The sequence below is a fragment of the Rattus rattus genome, chromosome 16 (assembly GCF_011064425.1).
Source record: "Rattus rattus isolate New Zealand chromosome 16, Rrattus_CSIRO_v1, whole genome shotgun sequence".
Lineage (NCBI taxonomy): Eukaryota > Metazoa > Chordata > Mammalia > Rodentia > Muridae > Rattus > Rattus rattus.
The window spans coordinates 43111588-43122476 of NC_046169.1; the positions used below are offsets into that span (position 1 = coordinate 43111588).

The window sequence follows — 10889 nt, forward strand, 5'->3', positions numbered from 1 at the left end:
TAAGGGACCTTTAGAATTTGTATTCAGACAGATGACCCTAAAACCAGAGTGACATCCTGAGAAGGCACTGTGAGGATCCAGAAGAAAGGCCACTACCACTACTGACACTGTTTTAGGATATTCTCTTTAATATCTATGTGTGTCTGCATACACACACGTGTGTAGGTGACCAGAGAGGCCAGGGGAACATATCGGATCCAGAAATGTAGTTACAGGGGTGATGGGAACTGAACTCCAATCCTCTCCATAAGACTGTTCTTAATCACTGAACCAGCTCTCAACACAACCCCAACATTTCTTCTTAAAAAAAGAGAGAAAGAAAGAAGGTATTCATCTAAAGTGCAGGGCATGAAACATAAGCCCAGAGGCCATTTTTAATTGTGCATCAGTGATGGAAAAGCAGTTGTCCCCATCATTAAAATATAGACTGTATTTTAAAAAAAAACATATAGCCTTTATAAAAAAAAAAAAAAAGACTTCAAGGTGGAGAAGACGATGGCAGTGTGGAGAAGACGATGGCAGTGTGGAAGGAAGCACATTTCTTTCATGTCCAACGCTCACAACACAGTCCTACACACGGCCAGGCGTTTCGAGCTCTCCGCGCCCTCCGCCTCCAGTTCCAGGGGCCGCTTTTGACCGGAAGTCTGGAAATAAAGCAAAAGGAGAGGTGTTCAAGAGAAAAGCACAGCTTCTACCGAAGCTCCTCGTAGTTCCGTAAACTGAGGGCATTTCATGGGAATTACGTTGTCATGACAACTGAGTCCTCCTAACACACCTCTGGAATAAAGATGCTAATCTACTCTCCCTGGCGATTTCCAACCACTAATGGATGTACAGCCACTTTAAAAGAAAAAGCCTTACAGTGACACAAAAGCAAGTTCAATTCGGATCTTTCCCCTGTCTAGCAAAATTCTGGGTGAGGCATGATGTAGGGCAGCCGCAGCTCCCAGCGCCCACAGGGTTAGGGTTGCCAGGGAGCTCACTCTATTGTGCTACACCGGCTGGAATCATTAAATGGCCTTTTTATTTAAAATGCCTCCAACCTGGGATGAGTTCCTCAGGGTACAATGCCACTGTAGGCCAAAGAATAACTTATAGCTACTTATAGTTTTCCTATTCATAAAATCAAGAAAGAACGGTGAGGAAAAAGGAGCAAGATCACTGACCAAAACAGGACAGGAGTAAACAGACTCGTCTATACTTGCAATCAGGAAATCGCCACAATTGGACCACGGTAAAATAAACTTTTACACGCTACAATGGAAGCTTAAAACAGAAACCATCACAGACTATTTGCCCAAGTTTTACATTTTCCAAAGATTTAAATTCGTGCCTCTAACTGGATCTTACATCTCGCCATGCCGAGGTCCTTGAGATCGGCAAGCCTTATCTAATGTTCCAACTCATTCAACACATCCTGCGTTATTAAATCTTCCAGGGTTGCAAGAACATATCAAAACAAAACAGAAACACTGGCTCGGCCTGGAGGGCTTGCCTGAGCAGCCTGAGGCCCCAGGTTCAATCCCAAGTACAGCCACCCGGTAAAGATGACCTACTGCCCTATATTATGCAAACAAGCTGGCCCACGACTCCCAATCCTCCTGCCTGTGTCTCAGTGCCCTGTCTCAGCCTTCTAAGAGCTGACATTATATGTATGTGGCACCAAGCTCGACATTAAACTTTTTTTTTAAAGGTTGAGCACCTGCCTCTCCACAGAAAGTTCAACTTAATTCCACAATTCAGTAGCATCAACAGAATACCTGGGCGGGAGCCAGGGGGAGGGGCACCAAGTTCTTTTCCTGCACCAGCAGATCCTGAAACTTCTTCTTCATGTGCTCATCCTGTGAAGAAATCAGAGGGCATAGATGGGCTGCACATGAGGAAGCTCTCAGAGTGACAGGTAAATGCCCAAGGCTGTCTTCCTGACAGAAAACCTCATACTTTTCTGAAGTTTCCTAATGAAGGGACATGGGCACTCACCTCTGCTTTCTCCCCACTCCCTACGCCAAACTCAAGGGTCATGAGCTCTTCATTAACCAGAGAACCAGACCCCAGCTATGCTTCAGAACCAGCAGTGTGCTGTGGGGATCAGGAGCCCAGAACACAAGGTTGACACTGTGCCACCCTGAGTCCTCACAGAAGCAGATTCCTCCCTCCCTGACACAAACAGAGTCAATTATGCAGGCCATCCGAACAGCTAGTCCAGCAAGTAAGAAGCAAGTTGACAGAAGAGCCATAGCCTACAAAACCTCAGGCCCACATCTCGGGGTGAGATGGCAATAAACAGGACCAAACACTGTAGGTATTCTGGGCTATCGGAGGGAGAGGTGGAGCAGGGGAGGCATAAACAAGGAGAAATCTTCTCGAATGCACGAAAAAACGAGCTCCCACTTCCCTCGAGGCAAAATCCCAGGGGGTTCAAGCACCAGCAAGCAGAAAGCTCTGAGAGGCAGCCTGGCATTGTTCCGAGTTTTCAGAAACATAAAACATCTAGGAAGAGCCCAGAGAGAGGTGCTGAGAGGGAAGAGTAAGGTCCACTCTTGCAGAAGACCTGAATCTGGTTTACAGCACCCAAATCAAGCACCTGTAATCCCAGTAACAGGGGATCTCGGCCCTCTCCTGGACTGCTCAGGAACTGCACTCACACATACACATACCCACACATGGCCTCACTATACAACCCTGGCTGTCCTGAATCAGAGTTTTGCCTGCATCTCCATCTTCCTAAGTGCTGGGATTAAAGAAAGCACGACTATGACCAGAAAAAATAAATCTTAAAAAAAAAAAAAAAGACTGCACACACCTTTAATCACAGCACCCAGGAGGCTCCAGGAGGTGAATTTTTCTGTCTGAAGCCATTCCTCATCTACGCTTTGTCAACTTGACACAAGCTAGGAAGGCTCGTCTTGGAAAGGAACAGCCTCCATCAGATTAGCCAATGGGCATATATGTTGGGGGCATTTTCTTGATTAATGATTGAGGCAGGAGGACAAAAACACCCACTGTGGGTGGTACCATTCCTAGGCTGGTGGTCCTAGGTTGTGTAAGGAAGCAAGCTATGGAAAACATGCCAGTAAGTACCATTCTACAGTTTCTGCTTCAGGATCTGGCCTTTGGTTTCCTCCTATCCTGACTTGCCTCAGTGAGGGACTCTGATGTGGAAGTATAAAATGAAATAAACTCTCTCCTCTTTAAAGGGTTTACTCCATGTTTACCACAGTCACAGAGAAACCAAACTAGGACAAGAATTGCGTCCATAGTGTACAGATATCTCAAAACCCTGTGTGCTTTCTCTCCACATCTTTCTACTTCTACCAGGGCATCCAGGAAGAAAGATTTCCAACACCTACCTCCTTGTCTTACTGGTTACTCTGAGTGGCCCACAGAGCGCCTGTCTGGATAGCACCAAGCTCATAGACACATTCATGTGTATTGCTTTGCTCTGTATATCATGGTGCCTAACAGTGTTTCGAACATAAACTTATTAGCTGTGCTCTAAAGGGATGAATGCGTGAAAAAAACCAACATGGAACGCCTCTATGAATTAGGTAAACACTGCAAGTCCTGTGAGCTCAGTGTGTGGCCTCTAATGATGTGTTGCTGGAGGATGTGGAACCTTGAGAGCAAAGGACACTGGGAAGAAGGAAATTTTGGACCTCCTCCTCTTCCTTCTTTAAAAATCTTGTGTGTACTCAGCTTGGCACACATGCATGCATGCACACACACACACATGCATGCACACACACACACACACACACACACACACACACACACACACACACACACACACACACACACAAAGTAAAATTAAAACAAATCTTCCCAGGACTTCCCAGCACGTTTGTAGCATGCATGTGGAGATCAGAGGTCAACCTTGGGTGTCGGTCCCTGACTTCCATCTTGTTTAAGAAAAGAGTCGCTTGTTACTCACCACCACGCACAGTCAAGCTAACTGGCTATGAGCTGCAGGGGAGTCGGCACCCACAATCTCTCTCAGCTCCTCGCATTTGCAGGAAAAGTAATTTATCCACTGAGCCAAATCCCTGGAGCCTCTTCCTTTGTTTTCCCATATCGAGCATGGACTAGCCTCTCCCACAAACGTAAACAAAATAAACCTTTTCCAAGTTGATTTATCGAGGTGTGTCATAGCTAACAGAAATCTAATGAGCACAAGCGTCCTTCTTCTGGACACTGGTGGGGCCATTCATGGCCTGCGGCTATCTGCATCCATTCACAAGCCACTGGCCAGAATGACCTGTGGCCATCTGCATCAACAGGTCAACAGGAATATGAAAACGCATCTCAACACAAGTCCAAGTAGCAAGATTTCTGTAAATCCGTGAGAAGTCTACATCCAAAACTACTGAGTTACAACGCCCCTCAAAAACAAGCAAGCAGGATTCTTCTATTTTATCAAAGTCGAGGAGGGCTCGTGAAGGATGTCCACCAGCTAGATACAGCTCAGGACAAGGCAGAGAGAAGGGAGAGAAGGAGTCACAGTCCCACAAACCAGGAGACAGTTCCCTGAACCCAAGCTTATCATTCTTAGCAGCTGCTCAGAGAGCCCTCCTGCACCCTCACCCTTCTCGCCCAGTGCCCACAACGCTTTTCCAAGCAAAACGTAGACAAGGAGTGTCTTCCCTGGGGGTTGGAGCAGAGCAGAGCTTCAGATTTAATTACTTGTGAATAACGGATTTTTTTTTTTAAGACAAGAAGTCTAAGCAAAATGGGCTACACTGACTCATACATCTTGGGCAAACACACACCCCGTTGCTAGGCCTGACTGACCAGCCCATTCTTTTCTTCCCCCAAAGCTAACACAGAAAGCCAACACAGTGTGTCTGCCTCCCCTTGGATCCCAGAAGCTGCCCTATTAAGGGATGTGAAAAGAGCCTTAGGGTGGGCTTCTCTTTTCATCAACGTTAAATCCCCACACGCAAAGACACCTTTGTTTCCAAACTCCTTGTCTCCAAGGCCCTTGCTGCTTTCAGATCTGTGTGGTCTAGTAAACATTAAATCATCTGACAGATTTCTTCTGGGAGGAGAATCATGTTTCCGGGGTAACAACCAAAACACATAGATTTATCTCCTCCCCCCCTCCCCCTCCCCGCCACCCTCCTCCTTTTTAAAAATATTTTATTGCAGTCTTTCATTTATCTTAGGTGTGTGTGTGGAGTCAGAGGATAACTCTACTACGTGACTTCTGGGGATCAAACCACGGTTGTCGGATTTTGTGCTGGACCTGGTGAGACATCCCCTCAGGTCCAGCTGCACTCCTTCTTTTTAATGATTTGCTGTTCTTGACCTGAGCGAATCTGACCAAAAGCATAGGTATGGAAGGTTGCAAGACTTAAGGGGACAATCTTCCAGGGTCCCATAAGGGAAGCTGAAAAACCAGGGAAGCTTGATTTTTCAAGGTATTCCCAGAACAGGAAGCACAGACAGGAGCGCTCCAGCTACCTAGTGACATCACAGGAAACAGAGGCGATAGGAAGTTCACAGAAAAGTGTGGCCAAGATGAATCCCGCATCTACCAGAGAAGCTGCTCTTGGTAATTAATTCCAAGTCAATGCTTAATCTCCCAACGTTATAGACGCTCTTACACTGGCAGCAGGCTTTGAATGAGCTTGGCACAAAAATCTCAAAGCAACAGGGATGTGTGCACACAGACGTCTTGTACACTAAAAGGTGCAGGCGACAGCCTGTGCTAAGGACATGCTTGCTCACTGGAAACCAAGAATGAGACCCTTTAAAACATAGCCACCTGGGGTTGGGGGTTTAGCTCAGTGGTAGAGCCAAGAGTCCTATGGAAAGAGACACCCAAAACACACACAGCCACCCATGTTCATTCACCCTCTCTCCTCCCGTTCCCCCATCTCCCTCCCTTCCTCCTGCTCCCTCTTCCACGTGTGTGTGCACTGGTTAGAGACAACTGTACGCTCACTTTACCTACCACCTGATTGAAAACACTTACATAGTAAACCCAACAACGCAGAGACTGTGTGGGACCCTCAGCCTAACCTCACTTAAGCGGTGCGGGGCTCCCCTGAAGTTTAGCCAGAAAGAAACTGCCTCATACCCACCTGAAGCCAAGGATGACTTAAGGCTTCCTCTGTGGTAAGCCTGGCCTTTGGATCCACAACCAGTAGTTTCTTGACAAGGTCCAGAGCTGAAGTAAAGTAGCAAGAGAATTGGGGAAATCATAATAAAAAGAATAAATACATTCCACCTGCGTTATTAAACTCCGCCAGAACTGCAGACCACCAGTCAGAGAAGAGCAGCATGAAACCAGCTGGTGTGGCGGAGAGAGCCCTCCAAGCCCCTCCCTCCCTGAATACAGAAGACTGGGACCTTAAGAATGAGGACGTACCCCATCTCTCCCTGCTCGGACACCAGAACCTTCCCTGTTCCTTTTCTTGCTCAAGTTCAGCCAAATGTAAACTAAACTTCTACCCAGTTCTGAGATGCTCACAATGTACCAGAAACTCTCAGTCCGGTTGCTTGATGGTAAGAGACCAGAGAGGGGTTCCCTATAAGCAATTAAATCCCTACCTCACAGGCGAGCAACAACCAGAGGCTGCCTTATATGCTGCATGCTGCAGCAATATTCTCCCTTAAATCCCTGATATTAAATACAATCACCTAGCTTACATCATTAGACACTTGGTCTTAACGCACCTTTTCTCCTGGGGAGTTGCAAGGTTGTACGTTTGAACAGTAAAATACAGATAACCGATGGCCTTGAGCTTATCCCATTCTATTTACGTTTGTTATTAGAAGCCGTTTTGCACTCTTGAATGGGTAGCAGGCCCTTGACTACGTTACACTAAACCTCACACAAAACCTTTGCGTCAGGGCTATTGATCATTTGTTTACAAATTGAGAAAACAGAGACTCAAAAACATGAAATAACTTGCCCAAGGGCACACAACTGACAAGTAGCAGACCTAGGACGTACGCTCAGGCTCTGAAGCCCAAATTCTTAATCATGTCCTCTTCCTGTCAAGTGGTGCAAAGCAACAGAATGACCAGATGGGAGAAAACCAGCAGTCTGAGGAGACGCTCCCACCAACAGGACACCCACGCGTCAGTTAGACCAGACGCCTGTAACCCTTTCGTATCCATACCCTTCTCTGAGACATCTGTCCAGACTTCCGGAATAAGGTTGTACTTTCCACTGGTGATCTGATCCTTCAGTGACACTTGGGTCTTATGCTCAGAGAAAGGTGGATACCCACTTAGGCTTAATGTTGGTAGAGAAAGAAAGGGAAAAAAGTCAAGTGGCATTCTTAGTGGCATTGGATACACAGGCTTCTTCTCAGCGTTGAGAAAAATCAGCTTTTCTTAAGTCAACGATCCAAAAAAAAAAAAAAATGACCTGAGTCAAACAGAAGCTCTCTACCAGGGACTAAGGTACAGTTTAGGTCCAACCTCATCCAACCAGACTGTGAAACCATGAGAATGCCTCCTACCAGATGAAAAAGAATGACTCCTAGGCTCCAGCAGTCGACGGCCCGGCTGTACCCAGCAGTCCCATTGGAGATAAGGACCTCAGGAGCCAGATAAGTGGGTGTACCACATAGAGTTCTCATCAGGGAGCTCTCCCCCAAGATCTTGGACTGTCCAAAATCAGTGATCTAAAATTATGAACAAAACAAATGAAATCCAAACACCATACCCATCATCCCAAGAGACACACACAGAAACTGTATTATCTGTCACACAGACGCCCGCCATTGTTAACCCAAAATGCAAAATTTCATGTCTTTGCAAAGTAGTTTTGCTTAAAAGAAAAAAAATTCCAGGGGTTGGGGATTTAGCTCAGTGGTAGAGTACTTGCCTAGCAAGCACAAGGCCCTGGGTTCGGTCCCCAGCTCCGAAAAAAAAAGAAAAAGAAAAGAAAAAAATTCCTGGGACTAGGAACCTGAGAACCAATTTACCTATGGTCATTATAACCTTACAAAAACTGCATCACCCCTGCCACAAACACTAATTAAGACGCTAATATTTATGCACACAAGACTCTTAAATTTCACAACACTATGGAACCTCTGGAGAGCTTAGGGGGGAAAGAAATGCACCGGGGTTTTTTGTTTGTTTGTTTGTTTGTTTGTTTGTTTGTTTTTGGTTTTTTTGGTCTTGTGACTATTACAGAAGATTCTAAAGTGAAGGAAGAAAGGCGGGGTCCATGCCTCAATGGTCCATTTAGACTCTCTCCCTCCCTCTGAACACAAAAGTGGCTTCTACGCTCTGGAGTTCAGTGACTGCTCAGATGGGTGGAACACTGGGCCATCTCAACAAAAAAATGGTAAGATTGGGAAGTGAGATTCTCAACCATGATATTCCTTTTTTTTTTTTTTTTTTTTTTTTTTTTTTTTCGGAGCTGGGGACCGAACCCAGGGCCTTGCGCTTGCTAGGCAAGCGCTCTACCACTGAGCTAAATCCCCAACCCCCCTTTTTTTTTTAATGGAGAAACTAAAAAGGCAGTTTGAACAGAAATATACAGCAGTGGCCACAGAGAGGGTCAAGCGTTGTCACCTTGATAAGACAGTCCTCTTCCTGAGATGACAGAAGAACGTTCTCTGGCTTTAGGTCCCGATGTATGATCCCATTTTCGTGAAGGTACTGTACAAAAACAGGCAGGACTGTTGGTTTATACACACACATGTAAGAAGACACAGTTGCCAAGAACTAACTCCTAGCCTGGGCGATATTAAACTGTATGATGCACCAGCATCCTCAAAATCAGAGCTGGAACAGGCGTGGGCACTTATGATACGCCTGTGTTTCATAATTCCAGAGAACAAAAATCCCCTCACAGACAGACACGGTGTCTATTTCAATAAGCATTTAAATAAATGATAACATATCATAGGAACTCCATCAAAATTAGACCTTTTGGTATTCAATCCCTTTCCACCAAACCTGACAACCTCAAGCCCCAGAAAACACACAACGGAAAGAGAACAGACTTCTCCTGGTTTTTCTCTAACACACACACACACACACACACTTTCACTTCACACACACACAAAATCTCTTGCACACACACATAGTCTCTGACACATACACACACACACACACTTTCACACACACATACACCTCTCATATACATACTCTCACACACACACTCACACACATTTTCTCACACACTCACACTCACACACACATAATCACTCATTCTGTCTCTCTGTCTCTCTGTCTCTCTCTCTCTCTCTTTCACACACACACACACACACACACACACACACACACACACACACAATACACACACAAGGCAGAAAGCTGGAGATACAGAACTAGCCTAGCAAGAATTATGCTCAACCCAAACATCAAAAATAACCAATAACTAAACTACTAATCTATTCCTAGGAACAAAGACTAGCTTTAGTACTTTAAAATTCTCTTGTTGGGGGGTTGGGGATTTAGCTCAGTGGTAGAGCGCTTGCCTAGCAAGCTTCAAGGCCCCAGGTTTGGTCCCCAGCTCTGGAAAAAAAAGAAAAAAAAATTCTCTTGTTGGAAATAGAATGCAAAAAATCAAACGACAAAATATCAATTCTTCAGGAATAAAAAAACGCCCTACACCGACAGATCTGTGCATAGTTCATTGTTGTTGGTCAGTACACAGGGATTCCTGACAAAGAATCAAATCCTAGGGGCTGGAGAGATGGCTCAGCGGTTAAGAGCACTGTCTGCTCTTCCAGAGGTCCTGAGTTCAATTCCCAGCAACCACATGGTGGCTCACAAGCATCTGTAAGGGGGTCTGATGCTCTCTTCTGGACTGCAGGCATACATGCAGGCAGAAAGCTGTCTGATGTATACATAATAAATAAATATTTAAAAAAAGAAAAATCCTGTGCACATGAGCAGCCGTCATTAAAAGTGAACCGGGGGGCTGGAGATGGTCGAAGGTAAGACACTGACTGCTCTGAGTTCAAACCTAGCAACCACATGGTGCCTCACAACCATCTGTAATGGGATCCGATGCCCTCTTTGGTGTGTCTGAGGACATGACAGTGTACTCATATAAATAAAATAAATAAATATTTTTTAAAAAAGGTGAACTGTGAAACCAAGTATGGCGGTGCATGCCTGTGAAGATAAAAGTAGGTAGACCAAATGTTCAAAGCCAAGTTGATTACAGAGTAAAGGTAAGGTCAGCCTATGCTATCTGAGACCTTACCTCAAAAAATAAAACAAACAAACAAAACAAATAAATAAATAGAAGCATAAAGGCTATGGGTAAATATCAAACCAAGTCACTGCCACAGTGGTGTGGGTAGGTGCAGACTCAATGCCCCTCCAGAAAGACCCTGGACGGCTGGCATAGACGGGTTGTGTGGATTTTGTTTTTCCTGAGGTACAAGAGAGAACCAAGGCTTCCTGCATGCTAGGCAAACCACTTACCTCTGAAGTATTCTCCATTTTCTTTTGAGACAAGCCTTCTGGACTGCCAGAGGAGCCGGGCTTTGAATTTAAGATCCCTGCCTTAATCTCCCTAAACAGCTGAGATTCCAGGCTGTACCACCGGACCGTGATATGTCTCCCTTCCTTAGTTCCCTCCCTTGGGGTCTCTTAAACTCGTGGCAAGAGCTTGATCATCTGAGTCACAGGGGGAATGAAGGGATTTTTTGTTTGCCTAGCAGAACCACGCCACACACACACACACACACACACACACACACACACACACACACACACACCCCACACTTGACACCAGAGAGGCTCTCACCTGTACAGCTAAAAGCATCTGGTAGAAATAGAGTTTGCAGGTGGCTTCCTTCAGGCGCTTGTCTCTACCACACGGTCAAACAATTCCCTCCTCCTTCCATCCTGAAACACACACAGAGCAGGACCCCATCCCTGAACACACAGCACCAATGAAATAA

General features: G+C 45.6%; 1 pseudogene; it reads right to left on the reverse strand.

Moving 5' to 3' along the window:
* Positions 1 to 463: 463 nt before the first annotated feature.
* Positions 464 to 10889, reverse strand: part of LOC116885274 — a 19841-nt pseudogene continuing 9415 nt past the window's right edge.